Genomic DNA, 12,971 nt, shown 5'->3' with positions numbered 1-12,971 from the left:
TGGCTACTCTTCTTTCTTTTGACATCTATGACCATGGTAAATGTTTGTCTATCCCTTCACTTTCAATCTGCAGGTGACTTTAGGTCTAAATGAGTCTTTTATATCCAGCATATTGATGAGTCTTGTTTTTTGTCCATTCTGGCACCCAAGCCTTTGATTGAAGTACTTGGTCCATTTACATTCAGAGTGATTATTGGTAAGTATGAATTTAGTGCCATTGTATTACCCGTAAATTTATTGTTTCTGGAGATTTTCCCTGTTCCCTTCTAGTCTTTGTTGCTTTTGGCTACCGCCCCCCCCCCACCCAACCACACACACACTCTCAAAGAGTCCCCTTTATTATTTCTTGTAGGGATTGTTTAGTGGCCACAAATTCCTTTAGTTTTTTTTTTTTTTTTTTTTTGGAAACTCTTTATATTTCCTTCTTCCTGAATGATAGCCTTGTTGGATTAAGTATTCTTGACTGCATATTTTTCCCATTCTGCACATTGTATATATCATGCCACTGTCTCTGGCTTGCCAAGTTTCTCTTGATAAATCTGATGATAACTTGATATGTCTTCCCTTGTAACTTAGGGATTTCTTTTCCCTTGCTGTCTCAGGATGTTTTTCTTATGTCGGTATTTTTGCAAATTTTACTATAGTATGTCTTGGTGTTGGCCTGATCTTGTTGATTTTGATGGGAGTCTTCTCTGCCTCCTGGATTTAGATGTTTCTTTCCTTCCCCAGTTAGCAAAATTTTCAGCTAAAATTTGCTCATGCAAACCTTTTCCCTATCTTTTTCTTCTGGAACTATATGGTATGAATGTTATTATGCATTATGGAGTTGCTTAGTTCCCTAAGTCACACTTTCATGAGCTAATATTTTTCTTACTTTCTCCTTTACAGCCTCATTATTTTCCATAATTTTATCTTCTGTATCACATTAATTCCTCTTCTTCTTCTTCCATCTTTGTGGTCATTACATGCAATCAGTTTCACATCTCGGTTATAGCAGTTTTTATTTCAGCCTCATTAATTTTTATGTCTTTTTATTTCTGTGCTAAGTGATTCCTTGGTGTCTTTTTGCCTTTCTTAAGCCCAGTTAGTAACCTTATGGTTGTTCTTTTAATTCTGGTTCAGGCATATTACTTATATCTTGATTAGATCCCTGGCTGTGCCCTTTCTTATTCTTTCATTTGGGATGAATTCCTCTGTCTTGGCATTTTGCCTAGGTCTGTTTTCTGTGTGTTAGGAGAGTCTGTATTTCTTACTCTTGAGCATAATGTCTGTATTACAAAGATGTCATATACTGATAAAGGTCTGGCATCAGAATGTGTTTCTGGTATATGCTCTGTGTACTCTGCTGTTGTGTTTTGGGTGTTCTAGCCCTCAGGTCAGTCCTCTTCAGAGTTTTCCTTAGCTACAGTGGGAAGTGTGTGGACCTTGCCTAGTGTTGGGGAGTATTTTAGCTAGGTGTGTTTTGGTCTGCATGTTAAAAGAGGGTAGACAAAATTTCCCCTAGAGCTGAAGTTGTGCAATAGTCTGGGTCACTTTGGGAGAAACAGTTCCCCTTCTTGGAGGGCATTTAGGAGGGGTGGCACTGCCTCTCAGGGGACAAAAAAGCTGGTGAGTGCCATTGACCTAACCCACTCATTAGCATAGTCTCAGAGGCACTGCTAAGGGCAACTAGCCTGGATGCTAGCTTTTCGTGTGTTTTACTATAAACTCCAAGCCCCTGAGCATCCGTGCTGCTGCCACTCTGGGACAAACTAGCACCCACCAGAGAAAGGAGAGACCCTAGCCCAGAGGATCAGTGCAGGTCCACATCATGCTGGGTCCCTAAAATTTAGGGTTTTGAAGCATAACCATCACACATGACATAAAACACAGGAACACAGCACCACTAGGTTGTCAAATAGCTTGGATAAAGACAAAATGAAGGCAGGAATATGAAGGATACCTGGAACACACAAGGGGAGATAGTTCACTCTTCTCTGAGGGCTTCCTGAACAGCAATGGATGCAAATTCCCCTCTCCAGGGATGATAGAACAGGCTAATACCATTTTTATTTCCTGCCAGTCAGTACAGACCGACTTCAATGACCAGTACAGTGCCCATAATGGAGGCTTGAGCTGCTTATACCAAGCCCCAGCCCCCTTCACTCTGCAAGTGCTTTTTAACTAGGGAAACTCAGCCTGAGAGCCAGAACAGCAGGAGGCCCCTTCTCCAGAAGACCATCAGAAACCACCACCACCCCCTACACACACATGCAACAAGTCTACTGACATAGAGTCTGGCTCAACTTCAGCTCTAGTGGAAGTGGGATCTAGCCTCTCTTAACAAGCAGACCAAAACACACTTAGTTAAATTACCCGCACACTCTGAAGAGGACTCAGACAACACTGTCTTCTCCTTGGGCCCTGTCCTCCTTCTCCATAGGAGTACTGTTGTGTCTGCCAGGGCACACCCCAGCAATGCAGACTTCTAAACTTTGTACTTTGAGCGCTGCCACTTATAAAAACTTGTAATAATCAGCTTTACTTATTTTCCCTGTCAATGGCTTTGGGGAAGTGTTTTTCTTGTGCAATCCCCAGGATGTTAGTCTCGCTCCCTCTGTTTCTCTCTCTTATCCCCTAATCCAGGTTCCTTTCCCTCTGCAGTACTTATTTTTTTTTTCTCCCCCCAATCACATCTCTGCACCTCCTACCTTCCATCATGTGGCCTCTTTTATTTCTCTAGTTGTGCAATTTGTTTTCTCAGTTCTCAGATCAACTTCTTGGGGTTCGCAGAGTGATTTGATATTATCTAGCTGTGTTCAAGGGAAAAGATAAGCATAGTGTTCCCCTACTACTCTGCCTTCTTAACTACTACACAACTCTAGCTGTTTTTTAAATATTTTTTCTACATCAATATATTTGGCAGGGCACCTGGGTGGCTCAGTGGTTTAAGGCTCTGCCTTCAGCTCAGGTCATGATCTCAGGGTCCTGGGATCAAGTCCCACATCAGGCTCTCTGCTCAGCAGGTAGCCTGCTCCGCTTCTCTCTCTCTGCCTTTCTGCCTACTTGTGATCTCTCTCTCTCTCTGTGTTAAATAAATACATAAATAAAATATTTAAAAATATATATCTATGTTAGGCAAATTTAATTACAATATGTCTTGGTGTTGGTTTGGTATTATTAATTTTGGCGGGAGTTCTCTGTGCCTCCCAGTTCTGGATGTCTGCTTCCTTCCCCAGATATGGGATGTTTTCAGCTATTATTTCTTCAAATAAATGTTCTGCTCTTTTCTCTCCTTCTAGGATTCCTAGAATACGAATGTTATTACATCTGAGTCACTGAGCTCCCTAAGTCTACTCTCATTCTGCTTAATTCTTTTCTCTATCTTTTATTCAGGTTATTTTCCATTAATCTGTTTTCTAGGTCACTAATTCACTACTCTGCTTCCTCCAGACTGCTCCTCATTCCATCAAGTGGGTTTCTCATATCATTTATTGTGCACTTTATATATGCCATGTTATTGATATCTTTGTGTTAAGTGTCACTTATATCTTCTACTCTTGTCTCAACTCTAGTGAGTATCCTTATGATCATTGCTTTAAATTCTCTATCAGGCATGTTACTTATATCCATTTCACTTAGATTTCTGGCTGTGGCCTTGTCCTGTTCTTTTATGTGGTGTAAATTTCTCTGTCTGCTTAAATTTCTGCCTTTGTGTGTTTCTGCAGGCAAAAAGTCAGTGTTGATTTTATATTTATACTCTGCTGAATTCATGTGTTAGTTCTATTAATTTTTTGATAGAGTCTTTCAGGTTTTGACTGAAAGTTTGACTTCTTTTTTGCCAGTTTGCATGTCTTTTATTTCTTTTTGTTGTCCGATTGCTGAGACTAGACTTTCCACTGTTAAGTAACAGTGGTAAAAATGGACATTCCTGTCTTGTTCCTGACCATAGAGGAAAAGCTCTGTTTTTCCCCATTGAGGATCTTATTACCTGTGGGTCTTCCATATATGGCCTTTGTAATGTTGAGGTATGTTCCCTCTATCCCTGCTTTGTTGAAGTTTTTACCAAGAATGGATGCCATGTTTTGTCAAATATGGAAAGAGGCCAGATGTCAATTTACTATTGAATGGATAAAGAAGGTGTGATGTACTATGGTGTACACCACGTCTTCTGAGTATGTGTGTGTGTATACATACACACACACACATATATATACATATATGTGTGTATGTATATATATATATAATTATATGAATACATATGTATGTGTATATATATATACATATATATATATAATTTCAGCCATCAAAAAGAATGAAATCTTGTCATTTGTGAGGACATAGATAGAGCTAGTGGATATTAAAATAAATAAGAGAAATAAGTTAAATAAATCAGAGAAAGAAAAATACCATACAATCCACTCATAATGTGGAATTTAAGAAACAAAAGAGGTGAACATAAGGAAAGGGGGGGCAGAGGAGAAAGTAAACCCAGAAACATTCTCTTAACTATAGTGACCAAACTGAGGGTTGATGGAAGGAAGGCAGGTGGGGGATGGGCTAAGTGAGGGATGGGCTAAGTGGGGGATGGGTATTAAGGAGGGCACTCGTGTTGAACACTGGGTTTTATATGTAAGTGAAGCATTGCTAAATTCTACTTGTATGTTAACTGACTTGTATGTTAACTGTTACTTGTATGTTAACTGAGTAGAATTTAAACAAAATTTAAACAAAAATTTAAAAAAGAAAGCAAAAAAGAAAGTGAGCTTTGTCTTATTTTCCTGAATTTAGTGATTTTATGAAGAAGAGGTACTGGATTGCCCTGCAGTACAGTTTCCCCATTCGGCAGAACCCGACACTTTTGGATAATATCCTATAAGTGCTGTGAATGTTGTGCTATATTTTTGATTCCCTTTTACTTTCAGTGTGGTTTTTTGCACTGACTTTTTGCTTGTTGTGGGTTATTTTTGTTCTCTGTAGGAGGCAGACAAGGCAAGACTGCTGTGGAAGCTGGATGCAGGGCAGTGGTGTTAACAAAATTTGCATGGGACCACTAGTCCTATGCAGGATTGCATGAATCTCTGTGTCAGCTGGGGGCTGCATGTTGGGGTAGATGAGGGCATGAAGCTTGGCACAGCATAAAATGATGGCTGGGCATTGTTGCACCTATTGCATGACATTGTTTGATGGCCCATGACTGAGCTCTATGCAGTGGGCTGGTCTGACAGGTCAGCTGGGCATGGCACACACCAGCAGCTGTGTACCTGGAAGGTGTGTGTATTGTGCAGTGATGGCTGGGGACACACACATGAGCCCTGCACAGCAGATGTGCACAGCACACAGGGACAGATATGGATCCAGCATCTGCGTGGTGTGCACACACAGTTTTAACAAAATTTGTACTGAACCCAAGTCCCAGGCTAGCAGGTTTGGAGTGGGCAAGTCGTCAGGAGAATTAATGGGTGTAATACATTTCCAGCAGGTCTGTAGTAAGTGTACAGTCTCGTCTCTAGATGGTGTCTCTGTGTTTGTGTTGTTGACAATGAAGGAAAATGGAGTCTTCCAGCTCCCTCATTTTCAAAGAATTCCCCCAACATCCTCTAAAATCAGCATAACAGATCTATTTCCTGTTTACCCTTGATGTTTTGTTAACTGTCACTTTTATGTTTTCTCTTTGGGCAGGCTAATGTAAGGACCTATTTAGCAAGAGGCTTTCATTAAAGTTAAACTGTCCCTGCTCCCCTTCCCCCAGGGGATTTACTTAAAAACAAGTCCTAGAAACCAGCTCCAGGTAACAAAGCCCAGATACAAGGATGGGTCAGGCCAGGTGGAGACATCCGATCAGTGGGGGGTTGCATACTGTCTCCCTAGCTACCAAGGAGTAGGGGCCCCTACCCTTTGGGAGCCTTTTTGGTGCCAATCCTAATCAAGGTGTAATAGGCCAGTTCAAATGTCTACTAGGGTAAATTGTAACTCAGTTGGTCACCTAGCATCACTGTGGAGTTTCCTGTATGGTTTACAATCTCATTGGCCATCTGTGCATGGCCAGGCCCGACCGCATGGCCTTTGCCTTTAAACACTAGTTTGTGAAACAGAGAAGTGTCGCCCTCTCATGTAAGAGGTGCGTCCCCGAACGTTCGGTTAGATTCTTGATGCTTGGCATGAAATAAAGCTTTGCTTGACCTTTGCTTTGTATCAGTCTCACTCCTTTAATCACAGACCCATTATTGGGGCATAACACTACTATCTCTTTAAGGGCAATGACCCAGCTATCACTGATCCTCCTGGGTGGCCCAGTGCTAAGTCAAGTTATTTTTAATGCTCCAGGTTCAAAGTCCCACTGGTTTTACAAACTCATGGAATTCAGCCTCTCTGGTTTTTAAAGCCAAATATTATGGGGATCAGTCTTCGTTGTGTGGGCTGTCGGGTGCAAGGGATGTTTTCTTTGCCCCCTGCATGCATGCAGCTTCTGCTGCTTCTCTGACCTTCCTTGCCTTTCAGAGGCAACTACATATATTTAGAGAAGGGATTTTTTGTGGCCAGTCTTTGGGTCACTCTCTGGCTTATTGACTTGGATGCGGTTGATAAGCTCATTGTGAACATAAGACTAGGTGAGATCATCTGCCATCTTCCCAAGCTCCTTCCCTGCCATGTTTCTTTATTGATTTTCTCTCTTGAACATCTATTCATTAATGTAAGTATGCTATTGAAGTCTTCTACTATTACTGTATTGCTATCTATTTCTTTTTTTAGGTCTGTAAAGATTTGCTCTCTATATTTAAGATTTCCTATGTTTGATGCATATATATATATATAGATAGATAGATATATAGATATACACATTTGTTGTATCTTCTTGTTGTAGTGAACTGTTTAACATTATACAATACCCTTCTCTATCTGTTTTTTTTTTTAAAGGGGAGCAAATTATTATATTATTATTTAAAAATTTGGTTACAACCAATTTTGTTGGCATTAAAATTAGAGGTTATTTTAGATTTGAATGGATAAACAAAAACCAGAAATTAAGTTTGGTAAAAATGGGTCTAGTTTTCCAGTAATTACAGATTACAAGGCAGAAATCAATTTAGAGAAACACAGACAAACCCCATGTTTACAATGATTATGCCACAGATTTAAAATTCAGTAGTGTATTAGTAAACTTTTCACATTTAGATCTTCATCTTGAGATTATAGTGAAGTTTTAGAATATAGGTGAGGTTCGGTGGGGTTAGGTCCAGAGCCCATGACCAGGAAGGAATTCTTGAGACATATTTGGTACAAAATGGTGGTTTATTAAAGCATGGGGACCTATGGGCAGAGAGAGAGCTGCTGCTGCTGCTGCTGCTGCTGCTGCTGCTGCTGCTGCTACTGCTACTGCTACTGCTGCTACTGCTACTGCTGCTGCTGCCATCCCAGGTTTGTGAGAAGTGATCCATTATATACTTGCAAGTTGGGAGGGGGTTAGGAATAGCATAGATCTCTAAGGAATTTTGGAAGCAAGGTTTCCAGAACCTTGAGGGTCTAGCTCTTGTTGGGAAAATGCCATTTATTACTGTCTAATAAAACTTTAGTCATGAGACCCTTCAGATATATATCGGTGGGCCATATGCTTGGGGATGATCGCCAGCATGTATCTTGGAGGGTTTAGAGATAAAGGAAGTTTCCAAAGGAATTTTTATATGTTAAAGTAGACTTACAGGCTAGGATTGCCTTTTGCCCTTAGCAAAGTATTAAGGTAGAGGCAGGTGAGTCCCTAAAGGAATGTCACTCTGACTGTTTCAAGGACTTCTCAGTGGTCTCCAGATAGTAAGGAAATTTAATAACTTTTCTTTTGCCTCTGTTTCCCACATCAATTAGATAGCTGTTTCTTAAACAAACAAACAAACAAAAACAACAGTATCTTGTGCAAATAAATCAATCTTCCATGTACGCACACTTAAAATGTGGAGGCCGAGAAAATTAAGGCCATCCCACCTCAAGTTTAGCTGATGTGGGAAACAGAGGCAGAAGAAAATCATTAAAATTCTTACCTTCTGACAAGCCCTTGAAACAGACAGAGTGGCTCTCCCTTGGGGACTTAACTGCCCTCACCTTGAGGTTTTGCTAAGGACAATCCTAGCCTGACTGACCCCCTACTCCAACAGGTCCAACCAGGATCCTGTAAGTCTACTTTAACAGTTCTTTCAGGAAACTTTATCTCTAAACCTCCAAGTTAGTGTCGAGAATCATTCCCAAGCATATGGCCCACTGATATACATCTAAAGGGTCTCATGAGAAGATTTTTATTATTGGTAATAAATAACCTTTCTCCCAACAATAGCTAGCTGCTCAAGGTCCTGGAGACATTGCTTCCAGAAATCCTTGGAGACTTACATCATCCATAATCCCCTTTGTCCTCACCCACCACCGAGTCCACCCCTACTCTGCCTTTAAAAACTCTGACTGGTTCAGGGTCCAAGTCCCTACTCTGCTGCATTGGGTATACTTGGACCCAAGCTTAAGCATGTCACCTCAGGGTCCAAGTCCCTACTCTGCTGTGTCAGGTATACTTGGGCCCAAGCTTAAGTTTGTCAAATAAACCCTCATGTGATTGCATCAGTGCTTGGCTCCTTGGTGCTCTCTCAGACACAACAACTCGGGCATTACAAAAATTTCTTCATTGTATATATACAAAACACTTACCAATTGGTAGAACAAAATACATACTTTCATAACAAAACTAATATATCTCTCAAGTATGAACAATATACCCATAATACATGGTATACAGTATTTACAAAATATAAAATATAATGCAACTTGTTTACAATTTTTTAAACTCATCTTTTGCACTTGTGTTGTTAGGGTACGGAGTCGACCACACCTCAATTAGACAGAGAACACTCTCAATAATGCAAGTCACACAGCGAGGTTTATTTCCATCTAGCTGGGGTCCAATTATCCGCCTGGTGCAGCGGGTTTCAACAAGGACCTCGAGCACTCAAAGCCAATGGTTTATATAGCATTTTCAAGACATTTTTTCATAGTTACATACATCTCTTGTGCCCCACTTTGACAGTTTAATTTTGTTTAACTTTTTGCCACCCCGGTGTCACCCTGGCGGTTAAGTGAGGTTTAGGTTTAGAAGAATTTTCACCTTAATTACATTTCCTTCTGCCTCAGCCTCCTACAGTTTTATGGTGGGGAGGGCGACCTTTGGCCTCGAGGTACTGAGCCATTGAAAAGATCGCCTTTTTGTTGTAAATCACCTGGACATTTGCAAACCAAGGGAGATTCTGGTCTAGCAGGATTGTGATCTCTGCAAGTTAACTATTTGTTTTTCTTCAACATTTGGCCCCTGTGGCGCCATCACCTAACCGCCCTGGTGGTATACACAGTGTCCGACTGTTAGGGACACTCAGTAAAATGGCTTCAGGGCCTTCAGGATGGCCATTCTTATGCTAACCCACTCTTACAGTTCAAGGTGCAGCCTTTTGCTTTGCCAAGATGGCTGTACTTATGTCAGGGCCAGACCTGAAGTGGGTACAGCCTTGTTTTTCTTGGCCTCCACACCTGGAGCTGGTTTCTGGGACTTGTTTTTAAGTCCCCTGGGGGAAGGGGAGCAGGGACAGTTTAAGGGTTAAACAACAAAGTTATTGTTTAACATCAATGGAAGCCTCTGGCTATAATAAAAATATAAAATAGGTCCTTACAGTTTATTACAAGGCAAATTTCCATTTCTGTACCAATTTTCAAGAGTCCAGAGATTTTGAGAAAACTGTTTTACAAGACATACTGTGATCTGAGATCTAAGTGTGAACTTTTAGGAGCATTTTTTAAAATTTTTATTTATTTATTTGAAAAACAGAGATCACAAGTAGGCAGAGAGTCAGGCATAGAGAGAAGGGGGAAGCAGTCCCCTGCTGAGCAGAGAGCCCCATGCGGGCCTAGCTCCCAGGACCCTGAGATCATGACCTGAGCCGAAGGCAGAGGCTTTAACCCACTGAGCCACCCAGGCACCCCTTTAGGAGCATTTTTAAGTGTACGGCCATCAACTCCCTATTTTGGTTGGAATTTCCAATAGTGTTTACCATCCAGTGACTGGGAGCCTTTGGAAGAACACTAGGAGAAGGCTGATCACTAAATTTTGCCCCAGCATAATTTTCCTTTTGGTTCACTTCAGTTAGAAATGCTGATTTCTTCAAATGTGTATTTTTAATGTTCTCAGTATTTTTAAAAGGCTTTCTTTTTTTCCTGCTTCTGGAGCTGTCAGATGAAGCAGAATCCTGCTGTAAGGGCCTACTTAGTTAGTACTAGCTTCATCCCCATAGAATAGCCATCTTGATATATAGGTAGTGAACTTAGATTGAACCTGCCCCTTCCCCCAAAGGGAAAGCGCTTAGAAATATGGCCGGCTAATAAAAATACGGCCAAATAGTCCCAATAACGGAGCAGGATATGTCAGGCTGACCAGAGATAATGGAGTCCAGATACAAGGATGTGTCCGGCCAGGTGGAAATGTCCAATCAAGGGAAAGTGCACGTATTACCTCCCTACCCGCCAAGGACATGTCCAGCCAGATAGAAACGTCCAATCAAGGGGAAGCGCACATATTACCCGCCAAGGAGTGTGAGCCCCGCCTATCAGGCACCAAACAAAGGCGCCAATTTCAGCCAAGGTCATAGGCTAAATTAGATGACTATCATGGGATGAAATATAATCCAATTGGCCGCCCGTGTGTAACCTAGCATAATTGTATGATGTTTTCTGTGCGCTACATTCTCATTGGTCAAACCCAATTATATGGCTTTTACTCTATAAAAACTGGCCTATGAGAATAGAAGGTCGTCACTTTCCTTTGTGAAAGGCGACCCCGAACATTCGGTTCCGGTTTTTGGTGCTGGCACGAAATAAAGCCCTGCTTAACCCTTTCACCTGCCAAAAGTTATTTTCATTTCTGTTGGGTTGGCAGGCTCCAGGAGTGCAGGAGGAGCAAAGGAAATGACCACCGCCACGGGCCGGGTCCCGCAGTCTTCCAGCCTACACCCCCCCTTAACCCTTGACTCTCCCACCAAAAGGATGTATGCCCAGGTCATGTCTCCATAGGTAACCCAATGCCTATGCAGGAGACAGATAAAATACCCCCGGCCAACTCCCACCCAGTGCAGTGCAACTCCCCCCACTCTGCTTTCCAGAGTCGAGGAACCTGGCCCGAGGGTGCCCACCTCCTCCCTGCACAACTTTCCTGGCTCCCCTTCACCTGAGCCCTGAAACTTCGCTGGAGAGTGCCTTTAATAAATCTTGCCTTGCACCCACTTCGCCTGGTGTATTGTTTATCTCGCCTATAAAACCTTACAATTTCTTTTTGAATAGTGATTTTGGTTAGTGGTAAGTTATATTTGCTTTTCTGTCTGCTTATCTTTGGTTGTTCACACAAGTGTATACCATGAACAAACTGGACATAGGGAATGGAAATTTTCTCCAATTTTCCCATTTTTTAATGTAAAACCTCTCTTCTGAATGAAGGTTGGCTGGGCAGAGAACAGCTGCTGCCCAGGGAAAGGACTCACTTCCTCAATTTGGGTTGCGGCTGTGCGACTGGACCAGGGGCTAAATTGGCCAGCTGGTGTGGGACTTCCTGTGCTGCACTAGGCTGGTTGAGGGGCTCTGCCCGCCCTCCAGGACCTGCTGGTGCCCATGGTACTGATGGGAGCTGCCCAGCCATGCTGGCCCGCGCCCTCTTCTTTCACCACTTCTTTTGCGCTGCCCGAGGGGTGCCTCCCACCGGAGCTAGACTATAGCTGGATAGAGCTGCAGGGGCTCAAGACTGTGGGGTCAGCCCAGGACCGTCTCATTCTAGGAAGTGAGAGAGGTAAAGGGTGTCGGGCAGTGCCCAGAGGTCCAGGATTCAGGGTCCAGGTGGCAGGGCCTTGGCCACCATCGGGAGGGCCCTGAAGTAACCATGGGTGGGAAAGGCCAGGGACACCAGGCAGCCACCTAGACAAGTGGCTCCCACTGTGCTGCGGGACAGAGATGACAGTCCTAGTGAAAAGGGGACAGAAGGCTGGCTGAGAACAAAGCAAAAGCTGACACCTTGCAACCCCCCACCCCCCACCCCCTAAGCCGCCACTCCTGGGTGGATCATCTGTGACATTCTTTAGGAATCTCCCACCCATCTTGAAGTTAATACCTTGCTAGAGGTCAAAAGGACCTTGGTATTGGAAAGGCCTCTGGTATCCAGTATCTTGCAGGTCCTTTTTAGCATATGAAAGTTCTATTGAAACCTCCCTTTTCCTTACTTCCCCCAACCCCATGGTACTTAACCTGCTACCTCTCACAACCCAGGGCAGTAGCTTTTCCTGCCCAGGGGTCCTGTCCTCCTGCTTTAATAAACCACCATTTTGCACCAAAGATGGCTCAAGTATTCTTTCTTGGTCATCGGCTTTGGACCTTACCCCACCAAACCCAACCTATATTCTAGAACTTCACTAGCTCCAGGAGGAAGTAGCTCAGCAGGGAGAGAAGGGAGAGGTGAAGTCTGCAACCACCCTTGGCGGGGCTGCTAAGAGAGCCCAAGGGGAGGGCAGACCACAGTTCAGGCACTAGCAGAGAGGCAAATCTGTTTTTACAGTCCTTGTTTCAAAATCTGTTTGTCTGCTATCAACATTTCCCAGCTTTCATTTGTTTTCCATTTGTATGGAGTATCTTCCACTCCAAGGCTCTTATAAACAGCATCTTTTATTTTTTTATCCCATTTAGCCACTATTTTCTTTCTAAAGTCCAATTTACTCCATTTACATTTAAATAATCACTAATAAGCCTGTACTTACTGCCTTTTTGTTAATTGTTTTCTGGATGTTTTGTAGTTTCTAACTCCTGTTTTCTTATTCTGCTCTCTCTTTGTGGTTTGATATTTTTATTTCATGATATACTTAGAGTCCTTTCTATCTTTTAGGATTTTGCTTTGATGTTACATTGAGTCTTATCTGTAACAACTTGTAAGTATAACA

The 12,971-nt window shown here is 42.5% G+C and overlaps 1 pseudogene; it reads right to left on the bottom strand.

The window, feature by feature from the left end:
- Window positions 1–12,971, bottom strand: part of LOC116861103 — a 33,752-nt pseudogene that overhangs the window by 16,928 nt on the left and 3,853 nt on the right.

The sequence above is a fragment of the Lontra canadensis genome, unplaced genomic scaffold, assembly GCF_010015895.1.
Source record: "Lontra canadensis isolate GAN:19392208 unplaced genomic scaffold, GSC_riverotter_1.0 scaffold190, whole genome shotgun sequence".
Classification (NCBI taxonomy): Eukaryota; Metazoa; Chordata; class Mammalia; order Carnivora; family Mustelidae; genus Lontra; species Lontra canadensis.
This window is presented reverse-complemented; position numbering and strand designations above follow the sequence as displayed.